At 39.1% G+C, this 14,908-nt stretch overlaps 1 protein-coding gene across 1 annotated transcript in view; it reads left to right on the forward strand.

Moving 5' to 3' along the window:
- The first annotated feature begins 350 nt into the window (after nucleotides 1–350).
- Nucleotides 351–14,908, forward strand: part of KLHL20 (kelch like family member 20) — a 99,351-nt gene continuing 84,793 nt past the window's right edge. The window contains exon 1 of the mRNA XM_065877317.1: nucleotides 351–440. The gene's annotated coding sequence lies outside the window, so the exon portion shown is untranslated. The remainder of the gene's footprint in view (nucleotides 441–14,908) is intronic.

The raw sequence follows: 14,908 nt of genomic DNA on the forward strand, positions 1-14,908 counted from the left end.
CATAGTTCGCCTTTCCGCCTGAAGCCCGAGGGACCGCCCGCGGAGCGTGACCGGCTACGCAAAGCTCGGGGCAAAGGCAAAGACTGAGGACGCCGCGGTTGAGGCCCACTCCCCTCCAGCCCCTGCCGAGCAGCGTGGAGGGGAGATGCCCATTCTCTTCCACGCCCATGCGGAGAGCCCACCCCAGGCCCCTCGGACCCCGGACCCGCGACCCTCCGACCCGCACTCACCGCTCCCTAGGCCCGGGCTTCTGCGGTTACCATGGCGACGGCGCACCGGCGCTCGGCAGCGCCACCCCTCTGAGCGCGGCGGCTCCGGCTGCGCGCAAGCGTCAAGGGTACAAGGTGCAGGAAGCGGGAGGCCAAAGGCGGGGAGGAGTTCGTCAAAATGATTTAAATTGCTGTGTTTGGACGGTGGCGTGCTGGTTTTTTCTTTGTTTTGTAAGTTTTCAGTAATATGGTCCATATTTATTTTACAAATTTAAAAGATAAAATCTAAAAATAAGGTGTGTATATTGGTTGCCGGCCAGTCTTAGACGTTTGGCCTTTAAACGAAAGAATTTTCAGGAAATATGAGGATGCATTCTAAAACAACGGAAGATTGTAAATATAAAACGGACAACTTGCTTAATTTTCTAGTCTACTGAGGATCTTTCTCCTATGGTTCACAGTCATTGTCGCCAACAAAAGGCGTTTCTTGAGACCTCACAAGCGCCCACTATGGCAGGAGCGGAAGCAGTTTGGAAACTGTGTCTCTTTTGATTCAGGAATTTAAGATCCAAAACAGTCTTTTAAAAGGGGGGAAAGGAATGTAGGTGGGATAGGAGCATCGAAAGAAACCAGTAGAGAAGAGGTAAGCGTACCCAGAAATTATGTAAATGTTCATATCGATCACGGAGGGAAGACCGGGAAGTTTTTGTACTGAAAAGGAAAAAAACCTTCATTTCTTTCATCATCTATTTCTACAAGGAAAGGAAGAGGTACCATTTTAGAGAAACTACAAACATTTTAGCTGAAGGCTGAATAGCCTAGTTTTAAAGTGAATATTTGGCCAAAGGCCCAAGCAAAACATCACTATCATAGATCTGAACTTCTGAAATACAAGAGGAATTTTGAAAAAATTTTAAACTGTAGTATTAAAATTTTTTATTCAGATAAGTTGTGGTAATCAGAATTGTAGAGATGACTTTGTAGACAGAGACAGTTGTCTAGAAGCTTTGTCAGCTGCTAGCTTGCTCCGGCAATCACCAATACTGCGTATTTGCTCTACTAAACACTCATTTCCTACTGAAGTTGGTGGAGGAGCAAGACATTTTAGGCATTTCACTTTTAATATGTTCTTTTTCATAGTCTTTGGTTTGGGGAGAGTCTTTTAATGTCTGAATGCAAGATGACTTATGATGCATGACTGTGCATGATTATGTTTTTAATTAATCTTCATTGGTTGTGAAGGAGTCCCAAATACAATTGTTTCTTGAAAGTCTTAAATTGAATTAAATAACTAAAAATTAAATAGAGTTCTTAAAGATTACTTTTAGTACTCTGAATGCTAGAAAGTATGGGAATACACTAAATAGGTCTGAGAAACCTAAAAGTAAAGGGGCCTTGTTCTTAACTCCATGTCAGAAACAGCTGCATGATTCATTGGGGCAGACTAGGTTAGAAACAGCCTTACAAAGGAGATTCCCGCCTCCAGTGTGGCCCAGATGCAGCAGATAGACTCCTACAATCACCTCTAACTCCCATGCCCGCCACCCAAAGCTTGGGATAAAGAGCTATTGGATCTGAAGGGGGTAAATGGATGTACGAGAGACATGTCGACAACAACCTGTAGGTACTAACAATGGGGGTCCAGATAAGACAGTGAAGGCCTGATGTACAAATTACTTAAGGAGCAGATGAGATAAGCACTCTTCCAGCTCCCCTAAAATCAGGTCAGCTCCAAAAAATTATGGTAGAGAGGTTTCCAAATTGATTGAAATTCATTTTTTCCACTCTAGGAGAATGGGTCCTCTGATTAGAATTTAAATTATTGGTCTTCCCTGGTGGTGCAGTGGTTAAGAACCCACCTGCCAATGCAGGGGACACAGGTTCGAGCCCTGGTCCAGGAAGGTCCCACATGCCGTAGAGCAGCTAAGCCCATGCACCACAACTACTGAGCCTGCACTCTAGAGCCCGTGAGCCACAACTACTGAGCCTGTGTGCCACAACTACTGAAGCCCACGCACCTAGAGCTCGTGCTCTGCAACAAGAGAAGCCACCGCAATGAGAAGCCGGCGCACCACAATGAAGAGTAGCCCCTGCTCACAACTAGAGAAAGCCCGCGGGCAGCAATGAAGACCCAACACAGCCAAAAATAAAAATACATCTATTTTTAAAAAAGAATTTAAATTATTTTAATTATTATTATATTTCTTAAATTCCATAGTTCATAGACTGAGAATCATGTTCTTTATACAAGTTAATTTCCGGTGAAATAACAGGATAAATTAGTTGAGAAAGTTAAAGTTACTCCAAGGTAACTTAATGTACTATATTAATATTTATATTTCATTAACTAAAGGCCTATCATATGCTGAGTACTATGTAAGTGATTCTTATAAATAATCCCTAATCCTCAGAGCAACTCTGTGAAGGGAGTATAATTATTCTTCAAACTGGCACTCAACAAAGTTGGGTCACCTACCTAAGACCACACAGCTAGAAAAGAGCTGAACCAGGGTTTGAACCTAGGTCAGTGTGGTTTAAATTACCACAGGTTTGCCACTGGTTAGCTATAAACTAATTATGTATTAGAGGATGCCTGTCCAAACTGATAATTTAATTTTAAAATAATCTAACTTGAGCCATTGTTTTGGCAGTAATTAGAAAGTAACAATACCACTCCTTCTGTATGACTAAAGGACTGTTTCTGCATATAGCTAATCTTCACAGCTGAAACCTGAAGGAGAACGTACTGAACATCCATTGTTTCTGCCTGCCCATCCTTCCTCTTCTGGTTACAGCACACAGTTTTCTAGTAGGCAATCCCTTTCACACACTCTCAGCCCAGGTCGTTTGGGTGGGGCCAGTCCCACTCCAGATCAAGTCCCAGCCAAGCAGTGTTTTCTACACCCCTGGGCACAGTGATTAGGTCAGGAAAAAGCATGGGACACAGATCAGTGTAATCAAAGCTAATCCTGAATTTTTGCCAGAGCAGTAGGTAAATAGGCATTCTTTCTTCAGCAGGGGTTGATGAGAGACAGCCTGAGTTGCCAGTAACCATCTTGCCACTATGTGGAGAGAGCTTGACAGAGCAACGAAGAGCCAAGAAATGAATCCTGAGGCCATTCCTTGAGCCCTGGAGCTAGAAATACCCAAAGCCATTTTTTATCCCCCTTTTTCAATTGTGTAAGTCAATAAATTACTTTTTTCTAATTCAAAAAAAGATTGGATTTTTGTTACTTGTAACATCAATGTCCCATAATATGGAGGGGGGGTATATATAGGATGGCTTTATTTTAGAAACATGCTATCCCTAGGGGTAAATACCTGAAATTTGGAATGGATATTATTGCAGTTACGAGTTTCACTTATGGATGGACCACCGTGCTTGAATATTATTGGTTAGTTGATCAATGTTAACCTGGAGGCAGGTTTCTAGTAAAATGCCCTAATGTTCTGTCACCCTCTCCGTTTCACCATCTCTGAGTTAGTGACTTAAATATAACTATATAAGGCATACTTATCAGATGACCCAAGCCTTGGAATAATAAATATATAAGAGAGGATGACAGAGTGAAAATCCAAACTCAAAAGATAACTAGAAATTCAACAGGCAAAGGAGTAGAAAAAGGCAACCCAAAAGAAATGTAAAAATGCACGAGGCACAAAATAAACAGCAAAGTGCATTAGTGAATACCTAAGTGGGTTAAAATAGCAGGAGAATATGTGGTTGTGAGAGAGGCAAGAGATGTAGTTAGGGGGATTAGACGAGATCAGACAGCAATGGGGAGAATGGTTTGGAGAGGATAAGACTGCAGGCACAAAGAGGAGTCAAGGCTGACTCCCAGGTTTCTATCTTGTGTGACCAGGTGGTTTGTGGCTTGTGGTTTCCTAAATAAGAGAGATTTTGAGGAAGGGCTGGGTCAGAATCAGGATAATGAGTTCAGTCTTAGAAAAGGTAGAAATATCAGTGTGCCTGATATCAGTTACTGTATATTTGAATCCAAAGCTTAGTAGACAAGACCAGGATATAAATATAGATTTGGGAGTCATTGGAGTATAAATGTTATCAAAAACCTAAAAAGAAGATGAAGTCATCCAAGATGAGTGAATAAAAGAAAAGAGGGCTGAGGACAAAGCCCTGGGGAGCAATTACATAAGAAGTAAGCAGAGGAAGATAGGGAAAGAATGATCTGAGAATGAACAGACCCAGATGAGTGTGGCAACATAGAAGCCAAGGAAATAGTTTCAAAAAAGACTGAAAAAATGACAATGGAATTTGGCACTTAGGAGTAACCTTTGTGGGATCAGTTTTAGTGAAGGGTGGTAGGCAAAATCTAGATTTCAGTGGACTGAGGAATGAATGAGAGAGGTCAGGAAGTAGAACCACTAAGTTTTTTTCTTTTTTTAAAGGCTTTTTTGTTTTTGACTCTCTAAATGCAAGAAATATCTTTATTTTTAATGTAAGATAATTTTGGCATTTGTCAGATATAACATCAGGGTCATCAATTTAACAACTATAATTGGAAATGAGGAAGTGCTGGCTGTGAATATACACTACTCTTTTGAGAAGTTTGACTAAGATGTGGAGGGAGGAGATTGCCCAGAAGTTAAAGGAAGACAAGGTATTAAGGGAGATGTCTTGGCAGCGGGAGGATCACAGAAGCCTGAGTGTATCTATAGGATGATATCAAGGAACTAGTAGAAAGAGAAGATTAAGAAAGGAGATGACAGGTGAAGTAAGATCCTAAAGGAAATTAGAGGGAAAAGGGTTAAGGTATAGATGGGAGGGTTGGCCTCAGAGAGGAGGAACGTGGCTTGGTCCTCTAATTCTGGAATGGAAAAGGTAGCAGTGGTGTGGATACAGATAATTTTTCTAGACTATGGTATTGGAAGTTAAAGAAACCAAGCCTGATGGCCTTGAACAAAGTATGCTTAAACTGAGGGAGGAAGAGATGAGTGAGGGGCTTGAAGATTTGGCAAAATAAAGTTTAAAAATATTGATGGCAGGGCGCAGTGGTTGAGCGTCCGTCTGCCGATGCAGGGGACACGGGTTCATGCCCCAGTCTGGGAAGATCCCACATGCCGCGGAGCGGCTAGGCCCATGAGCCATGGCCGCTAAGCCTGTGCGTCCGGAGCCTGCACTCTGCAACAGGAGAGGCCACAACAGTGAGAGGCCCGCGTACCGCAAAAAAAAAAAAAATGTTGATGGCATTGAAGAGGTGAATGAGGATGAAGACCATGAATTTAAGTGACCCCCAACCTGCAGAGTCAAGTGCTTTTCTCCAGCAATGCTCAGACATCCAGCTTGATCTGAAGTGGGTGTGATGGAAGGATAAAGGTACATGAGGATAAAAAGTTCTGGTGAGAAAATGAACAGTAAAAGGATTAACCTTGTCCAAAGAAAAGTTGACCCTTTCCCCCCAGCTTCTTGGAGGTAACATCTAAACCCTTGGTATGTCCTGCCTGTCTTTGTTTACCTGGAGGCCTTGGACCATGCTGCATAGTCTGTGCTGATAATGTGCTTTATGGTGGGGCCATGGGTCATGCAGCATCAGCTCAGCCTCTCGAGCCATCTCTAACATCCCCAATGCAATCAGCGAGCCCAGTTTTGTATTGGCATCTCCTACCATCAATCTGGTCTACAGAGGAGAGCCACTACTGAACTTATTAGTGATTCTGGGTTCCCTTCTCTCTAGCACCTTCCTTATTACTTTGGTAAATGGTGTATCCTCTGGTCTGTCCCATGGAACATTATTGCCTGGTGAGTTTTCCAGGCTTATATATTTAGTACGTATATCCATTTTAGCATGCTCACTTCTTTGAACTTTTTAAGCCCTTGTTCTACTGCCTTCCATGGAAATTCAGGCATCTTTACCTCATTTAGTATGGGCCATCACTATCCATGTGTATGAAACCATTCTGACAGCATGTTTACACCATCTCCTGAGATCCTTGCCAGGTTGTTAAATCCTGTATCCCAGGAGAGTGCTTCCAAATTAATTAAACTCCCTTACTCAACTCTGTATTCTATCCCTCTTGATCCAGCACTCTCAGAATTCAGTCCCATGTGTATTCACCCACATCCTGAACTCCTAGGATATAGTCCCTTTTACTCCACCATCATATGTACCCTCCTGGATCTTGAGCACCTTAACGTATAGTCCCTTTCCTTCATCGTCAGGTCCATCACATCCCCAGTGACTTAACTCTAGTTACCGTATTGGCCTGGAAGGTAGAGCTGACCCCGAAAGGGCTCGAGTTGTCCTGCAGAAAGGAGGATCACTAGCCCTAGGGAGGTGGGAGTCATTTCCTTGGCTCAAAGTGTTCATGGACCTTTGGGAATTAAATATGTTAGGTGCATGAACCCAGATATCCCCATTCCATATGTCAAGGTCCCACTTTTTCCTAATTAGCACCACGTCCTTGGCATACCAGACTTGCCAATATTGAGAGTTTAAGCTCCTTTGAGGCTCTGCTACACTTATGATTAAGCCCTGGACCTGGTCCTCAGCTATTCCTGCTCTCCAGTTGCAGAAGATGAGAGCTTCTATATTTGTTACCAGGGAAATCCTTTAGCTTTCATGTTTAGTTTTTAATAACCAATGAATCACTCTCAGTATTTCATTAAATAGCATCAAATAAGCTTAGCAACATCCACCCATATTTCTTCTATATATCTCTAACACCTGATACACTGTACCCACTAGAATATCTCCTCCCCACCAGTTTGCTAATAGTGAAAGTTTTTAACGTATGCACTGCAATTGCGTCAGGGACTATTTATACACTTTCTACTAGAAGTGATGATATCTTCTGCCAGCCTGGCAGCAGGTGATCCAACACCACCATCTTAGTGACTGCTTCTTGACCCACTCCTGGCATTCCTGGCACCAACTGTCATAGTTGGGTGACCCAGGAAGCATATGCTGAGATGGAGTTTGCATGCAGGAAATTTATTAGGGAGTGCTCTCGAGAGCAACACCTGGAAAGAAAGGTAAAGAAACAGGGCACAAGTAGAATCTGGGCTGCGATATAGTCTCAACAAAGGTTGATGCAGACCATCTGGGGAGCTCTGAAGTTGGGTGGCCCTTCAGAGCTGTCCCAAGATGGGGCAAAGGAGCTGTACCTTGTACCCCTGCGTCAACCAGCTACTGGCTGCAGGCTGCCCCAGGAAGGAAGTGAGACCTTGGTCAGGAAGCCCCTCTCTTCCACCAAGGTGCTTCCCAGAAAGGGCTGCCAGCTGAGATCTCTCTGCCACTAGCACTTCTACTGGCTGGTGGATCGTGTCCCTCATTCCCCGAAAGATGTCTGACTGGTGCATTACAGGATTCACTATATGCCACCAATTTGTCATACAGTTTGGCCCATTTGTTTTTCAATATTCAGGTATTGCTTTTTTCTCTTCTGATTAAATTTTGTTTTAAAATTGTTAAAGACATTTAAATAAAATGCCTTTAATTTTATTGAAATAAAAAATAAATGTTATTTAATAATATATAATAAATAATAAAATAAATTTTTATTTAAATAAAAATGTAACTTGCTTAAATGAATTTTTAGTTATTAAGAACGTTTAATAAATAAAAATATAGAATTGAATACTTTCAGAGGAATCTGGCTTCCATCTCTAATTCCTCTACCCTGTTCCCTCCTTTCCCCGCTAGCTAACCATTTTTATTAATTCTCAGTTTATCTTTCCATTTTTTAAAAAAAAATAAGTAAATACACATATATACACTTGCACATATTTCTACCCCTTTTTAAATCAAACTTAGCGTATTGTAAACACTGTTCACTTAGGTTTTGTTACTTAACAATATACCCTGAAGATCATGCTGCGTAAGTATACAGAGATTGTCCTCACTTCTTTTTTTTAGCAGCATAATCCTCATTATGTGGATATCCCATTGCTTATTCAATCAGTCCCCTATTGAGAAGCCTTGGAGTTGTTTCAATTCTTTTGCTCCCACAAAGAATCCTGCAGTTAATAGCCTGGTGCATAATTTTTTTTAATTTTTGCAAGTGTTTCTTTGGGATAGTGAGTTTGCTGGGTCAGAGGTGAATGCAAATATAATTTTGCTAAATCTTGCCAAATGCGTCTCCATAGAAGTTCGATCATTTTACACACATACTAGCCATGAATGAGAATGCCTTTTTCCCCACAGTCATGCCAACAAACATGTTGTCCAATTCTGGATTTTTGCCTGCCTGATGTCTCAGTACAGCTATAATTTGCATTTATCTTATTATGAATAAGACTGAATATAATTTCAAGTGTTTAAGGGCCATTTCTATTTCTGTGAACTGCCTGTCCATATATTGCCCAAGTATCTTTATTATTTGTTTTTTTTCTCCATTTTTTAGAGCCATGGATGTAATACATTATGAATCCTATATTGCAAATATGTTTTTCCTAATTGTCATTTTCTTACTTCATTTGTAATATTTTTTCCATGGAAATTTTTATGCAGTCAAATTTATCTTTTTGCCTCTAGATTTTGAATCACAGGGAAGTTTTCCTCCACACTTAATAAAAAAATTCATCTGCATTTTCCTGTACTATTTTTTTTTTCCTGTACTATTTTTATACTTTCATTATTTGCATTTAAACTTCTGATACATTTGGTTGTTGTGGGATAGAAAGACCCAGCTCCTTTATTCCAACTTGTGAAAACTCTGAGGGGCCATCCCTGCTTCTGAGCTTCCCATAGTGTCTTCAGAGGCCTTTGTTGAGACTGCACTGGGGTTCAACTCCTTATATGGAATGCATTCAATTTTATCTTTTTCCATAGTATAGTATAATTTATGCAACAGTCCATATATTCCCCACTGATTTGAGATATCACCTTTATCACATGCTAAATATCCATGTGTTCTGAGGTCTATTTCTGGATTTTCTACCTTGCTTTATTCATCTGTCTGTTCATACACCAAAATCACAGTTTTAATTATAGAGGTTCAGAACATGTTGTCATAATATGTTAGGGTTAGCCCTCCCCTTTGCTGTTTCTACTTTTAGGCTATTTCTGGGTATTCTCATTTGTCTATTCTTTCATATGAACTTTATAATCAACTTATCTAGCTCTGTCAAAACTCTGATATTGATTTACTTGGATTGCATTAAATTTATAAATTAATTTATGGAGCACTGTCATCTCTATGAAACTGAGTCTTCTTCTCCAGTAACATAGGATGTCTTTCTCTTTGCTCAAGCCTACTTTTGTTTCTTTCAGGAGTGTCTTATGGCTTTCCTCATATAGTTTCATATAACTATAATGACTCTTGAATGAGAGTTGTAAAGAATTCAGATTCCATTTTACACATGAGAAAACTGAGGTCCAGAATGACCAAGTGATTGACTGAGGTCACAGAGTTAGCACTAGGACTCAGGTCTCCTGGCTCTCATCATGGTGCTCTCCACCCTATAATTCTATGGATGCATCTAGGCAACTAGGAAAATGCTCTTTCATTGTCTGATTTGTGCTCATTCCTCCTGTTATGTTCCTGAACTTTCCAAAGCACTTTCCCATTTCACCAGCTTTGTCTCACACTGCTCTCTCCAGTGAACTCTTGCCAAGATGTCCTTGCCTCTCTGGCTTCTGTGTCTTTGTCCAGAACACTCCTCCATCCCTTCAAACTCTGTCACCTAGTAACTCCCATCATCCTTCATATTCCTACATAAGAGTCACTCCCTCAAGGAAATCTTCTGTGCTACTTACCTATTGCTGCATAACAAGTTACCCAAAATTTAGTAACTAAAAACACAAACATTTATTATCTCACAATTTTTGTGTATCAGGAATCCAGGCATGGCTTAGCTGGATGCTTCTGCCTCAAGATCTCTCATGAAGTTGCAGTCAGGCTATTGACAAAGTCTGAAATCTCATCTGAACTCTCAACTGGGAACAGATTTGCTTCCAACCTCACTCACGTTGCTGATGGCAGGATTCAGTTCCTCGTGGGCTATTGGATTGAGGGCTTCAGTTCCTCACTGACTGTTGGCCAGAGGTCTCTCTCTCTTCATTACCACGAGGACCTCTCCATAGGGCATCTTACAATATGGCAGCTGACTTCCGTCAGAACAAGCAAGTGAGAGAAGACATCCACAACAGAAGCCACAGTCCTTTTGTAAACTAATCCTGGAAGTAACATTCCACCACTTTTAGTATATTCTATTTGTTAGTTACTAGGTACAGCTCACAGTCAAAGAAGGAAATTGCACAAGGGCATGAATACCATGAGGCAGAGAACACTGGGGGCTATTATGGACTAATTTGTGCCCCACCACCTCCCAATTCACATGTTGAAGCTCTAAGTCTCAATGTGACTGCATTTGAAGATAAGGCCTATAAGGATGTGGGACCCAGAAACCAAATCAGCTGGCACCTTGATCTTGGACCTCCCAGCTTCCAGAACTGTTGTTTAAGCCACCCAGTCTGTGGTATTTTGTCATGGCAGCCTGAACCAAGACAGGAGCCATCTTAGAGACTGTCCATCTCACTGCCCCTGATCCTCCAGACCAGATCTGGGCTCCCTACTATATATCTTCTTTAGCATGCTAGAGGTCTCTTTCAGACAATTATCCCAATAGTGATTAAACAATTAGTTGTGTAATTCATGGTTTCATTTTAGAACACCTGTCTCCTCAAGAATGAAATTCCATAAAACAAGGAACCTTGGGAGTCTTATTTACTGCTAAACCTTGAGTCCAAGCATAATATTTTATACACAGCAAAAAAGATATAATTTCTTTTTTTCTATTTATTGACTTTTTGTGGTAAAATATACATAGAATTTACCATCTTAACCATTTTTAAGTGTACAATTCAGTGGCATTAAGTAAGTTACAGTGTTGTACAACCATCACCACTGTTCACCTCCAGAACTTATCATCCCAAATAGAAACTCTATACCCATTAAACAATAACTTCCCATCACCCTCCTTCCAGCACCTGATAACCTCTATTCTAAAAAAAAAAAGGTGTAATTTCTAATTGAAAGATTATAAGGTAACCTCAGCAGCCCCTGATGACTTGTTTGGCTGTTATTACTGCCTCACACCCAATCCAGGTAAAATCTATTTCAGGGATATTTTCAACTAGAAATGCAGGTTTCCCAAGGGCGTAGTCTTACTAAGGGTGACAAAAATCCTTTGGTTGTTGCAAATGTCAGGTTTATTGTATTCATATTTCTAAATGGATGTTTTTAGACTTTGACATAAATAGAAAGGGTTGGTTTACATTTAATGCTCCACTTTAAAAAGAAAAAGTTAGCAGAAGCACAAATCGGATTGCAGTGGGGTAGAGAATGAATCATAGCTTTATAAAAATAGGAGAGAGTACTCTTATCCTGCCCAAGTATTTAAAAACTCAGTCATTGGTTAGCAGCAGTCCTTAACATTTTTATATCCTCCTCATTATAATTTCCTCACGTTGTAGAAGAAGCTAAGGGTCACTTTGAAGACATTTTTCACAACAGGCAATTTATAGAAGAGAAATCTGAATATGGGCTACACATGAAAAGATGCCTTGACTGCATTAAGTAATCAGAGAAATGTACATCTAAACTATAGTGAATTACCATTTTATACACATCATATTGGCAAAACAAATTTAATGTTGGGTAACACCAGGCCTAATGATAATATAGACGAACAAGAACCCTCAGACACTGCTAGTGGGAGAGGCAGCATAGCACTATGGCTGAAAGCATAGACTCTAGAGCCATTTTGCATGGTTTCAAGTCCTGGCTCTGCCTCTTTGGCTTAACTTGACTTTGGGCAAGTTAGTTAATGTCTTGGTGCCACCTGTATGATTGAAATGACAGTAATAATAGTCTCTACCTCAAGAGGACTAATGGGAGTATTGATGAGTTAATCTAAGAAAAGCAGTTAGAAAAAATGTCTGGCATGCAGTGCATGCTATGTAAGTATTTGCCAGGAACAGCAGCAGCAGTAGTAGCAGTGGTAGTAGTACTTGCTGTTGTTGCCATACAACCACATTGCAGAGCAATTTGGCTAGTGTAAAGTTGAAGAAATGCATTGCATACAACCTAACGGGTTTATTCCTACTTCGTATCCCAAAGAAACTCTTACAGGTGTACACAAGAGACATATACAATATGTATATGTATATACATATACAATATGAATACTGTAGAGTTATAATAGGGAAAACTGGAAACAGCCAAAATATCCATCTGTAGGATAATAGTTTTTTTTAAATCTGTGATATATTCACACAATAGAATACTATACAGCAGTGAAAATAAATAAATTAGAGTAGTGGTTCTCAAACTTTAACATACATTATAATCACCTGGAGGTCTTATTAAAACACAGATTACCAGCCCTCACCTCCAGAGTCTCTGATTCAGGAGGTCAGTGGTGGGGCTAAAGAATTTCCACTGCCGAGTGATGCCGATGCTCTTGGTCCAGCATCACATTTATAAACCGCTACAATGGAACCTTTATTGATCAATAGGGATAAATCTTAACATATAATGTTGAGGGATAAAAGCAAGTTGCAGGAGAATACATACACTTTGGTATCATTTATATAAATCTTAAAAACATGCACACACATACACACTACATATAAATATGTAGTAAAAATAAATACAAAGAAAATGCATAGTAATGTTAAAGCAATAACTTTAACATTGGAATGATGTTTACCTTGTGATGAAAGGAGAATAAAGAATCAAGAAGCTTATATAAGGGGCTTCAGTTGTATTTGTGACATTTTATTTCTTAAACTAAGCAGTGGATATAACATGTTTATTATAATATGCTTTATACATTTTAATTTAAAGTGAATTTCTTACAGACAATATATAGTGGTCTTGCTTTTTCTTATCCAATCTGATCATCTCTACCTTTTAATTGGAGTGTTTAGTCAATTTATATTTACTGTGAAATTACTGATATGGTACGCTTTTAAGTTCACCATCTTGCTATTTGTTTTGTAATTGTGCCATTCACTCTTCATTCCCTTTTTCCTTTTTTTAACCTTCTTTTAGATAAATTTGATATATTTTATTATTCCATTTTATCTCCTTTGTGGGTTTATTAGCTGTAACTCTTTGTTTTGTTGGAGTATTTTGTGGATGCTTTAGGGTTTATAGTATACATCTTTAACTATTAAAGTCTACTGTGAAATAATAAGGCTTTCATGTATGTAAATATATAAGAGCCTTACAACGATATACTTCCATTTCCCCCCTCCTCGCCTTTATGTTATGGTTGTCATTAATTTCACTTCTACATATATTATAAACCAAACTATACATTGTTATTATTTTTGCTATAAACAGTCATTAATCTTTTAAAGAGATTAAATATAAGAAAATATTCTTTCACATTTACCCACATATTTACCATTTCTGGTAGTTTTTGTTCCTTTATGTAGGTCCAGATTTCTACTGCATATCATTTTCCTTCTGCATGAAAGATTTCCTTTAACATTTCTTGTACTGCTAATCTGCTAGTGATGAGTTCTTTCAGCTTTTTTATGTGTCAAAAAAAAATCTTGATTTTGCCTTTGTTTCTTGAAAGACATTTTTGCTGGGTACAGAATTCTATGTTGACAGGTTTTTTCTTTCAATGCTTTAAAGATACTGCACCAGTCTTCTGATTTGCACTGTTTTCTATTAAAAAGTCTATTGTCATTCTTTTTTGTTCCTTTGCATATAATGTGTCTTTTTTCTACTTTTAAGATTTCCTCTTTATTGCTGGTTTTAATTGATTTGATTAAGGTATTCATTGATGTAGTTTGCTTCACATGTCTTGTGCTTCCTGCATCTGTGGAATTACAGTTTTCATGAAATTTTGAAACTTCTCAACCAATATCTCTTAAAATATTTTTTATGCTATCCCACCCCTGTCTCTTCTTCAGGAACTCCAATTACACATATATTAGGCCACTTGAAGTTGTTCCCCAGCTCAATGATGCTTTGTTCATTTTGTTCAGTCTCTTTCTCTGTTACATTTTTGATAGTTTCTATTGCTATGTCTTCAAGTTTACTAATCTTTGTTCCTGCATTGTCTAATTTGTTTTTATTCTGATCCAGTGAATCTTTCATCTCACACGTTTTTGCTTCCATATCTAGAAGCTGGAGTCTTTCTCTAATATCTTCTGTGAATATTCTTAATATGTTCAATCTTTCCTCCAACTCCTTGAAAGTATGGAATATAGTTTTAATAACTCTTATTATCTTTGTCTACTAATTTTATCACTTGTGCCATTTCTGTGTCTGTTTCCACTGACTAACTTTTCTCTTCATTATGAGTCAGTCATATTTTCCTGCTTCTTTGAATGCCTTGTAATTTTTTATTTGATACCAAATATTGTGACTTTTACTTTGTTCAGTGTTGTTTATTTTGGTATTTTTATAAATATTCCTAAACTCTGTTCTGGAATGCAGTTAAACTATTTGAAAACAATTTGTTCTCTCAAGACTTATGCTCAAGTTTTGTTACACAATATCAGAGCAATCTTTAAGCTAGGGATAATTTTGTCCCACTACTGAGGCTACACTCTTCTAAGTATTTTACCCTATGTCCTGTGAATTATGGGATTTTTCACTCTGACTGGTGAGAATAATCCCACCCCTATGTACATTCCACAGATTGTCCCTTCTAATCCTAGTGTTTTCCCAGGCCTCAGGTAGTGTCTTCACTTGTATATATTGATCAGTACTCA

The sequence above is a fragment of the Phocoena phocoena genome, chromosome 1 (genome assembly GCF_963924675.1).
Source record: "Phocoena phocoena chromosome 1, mPhoPho1.1, whole genome shotgun sequence".
NCBI classification, from domain to species: Eukaryota; Metazoa; Chordata; class Mammalia; order Artiodactyla; family Phocoenidae; genus Phocoena; species Phocoena phocoena.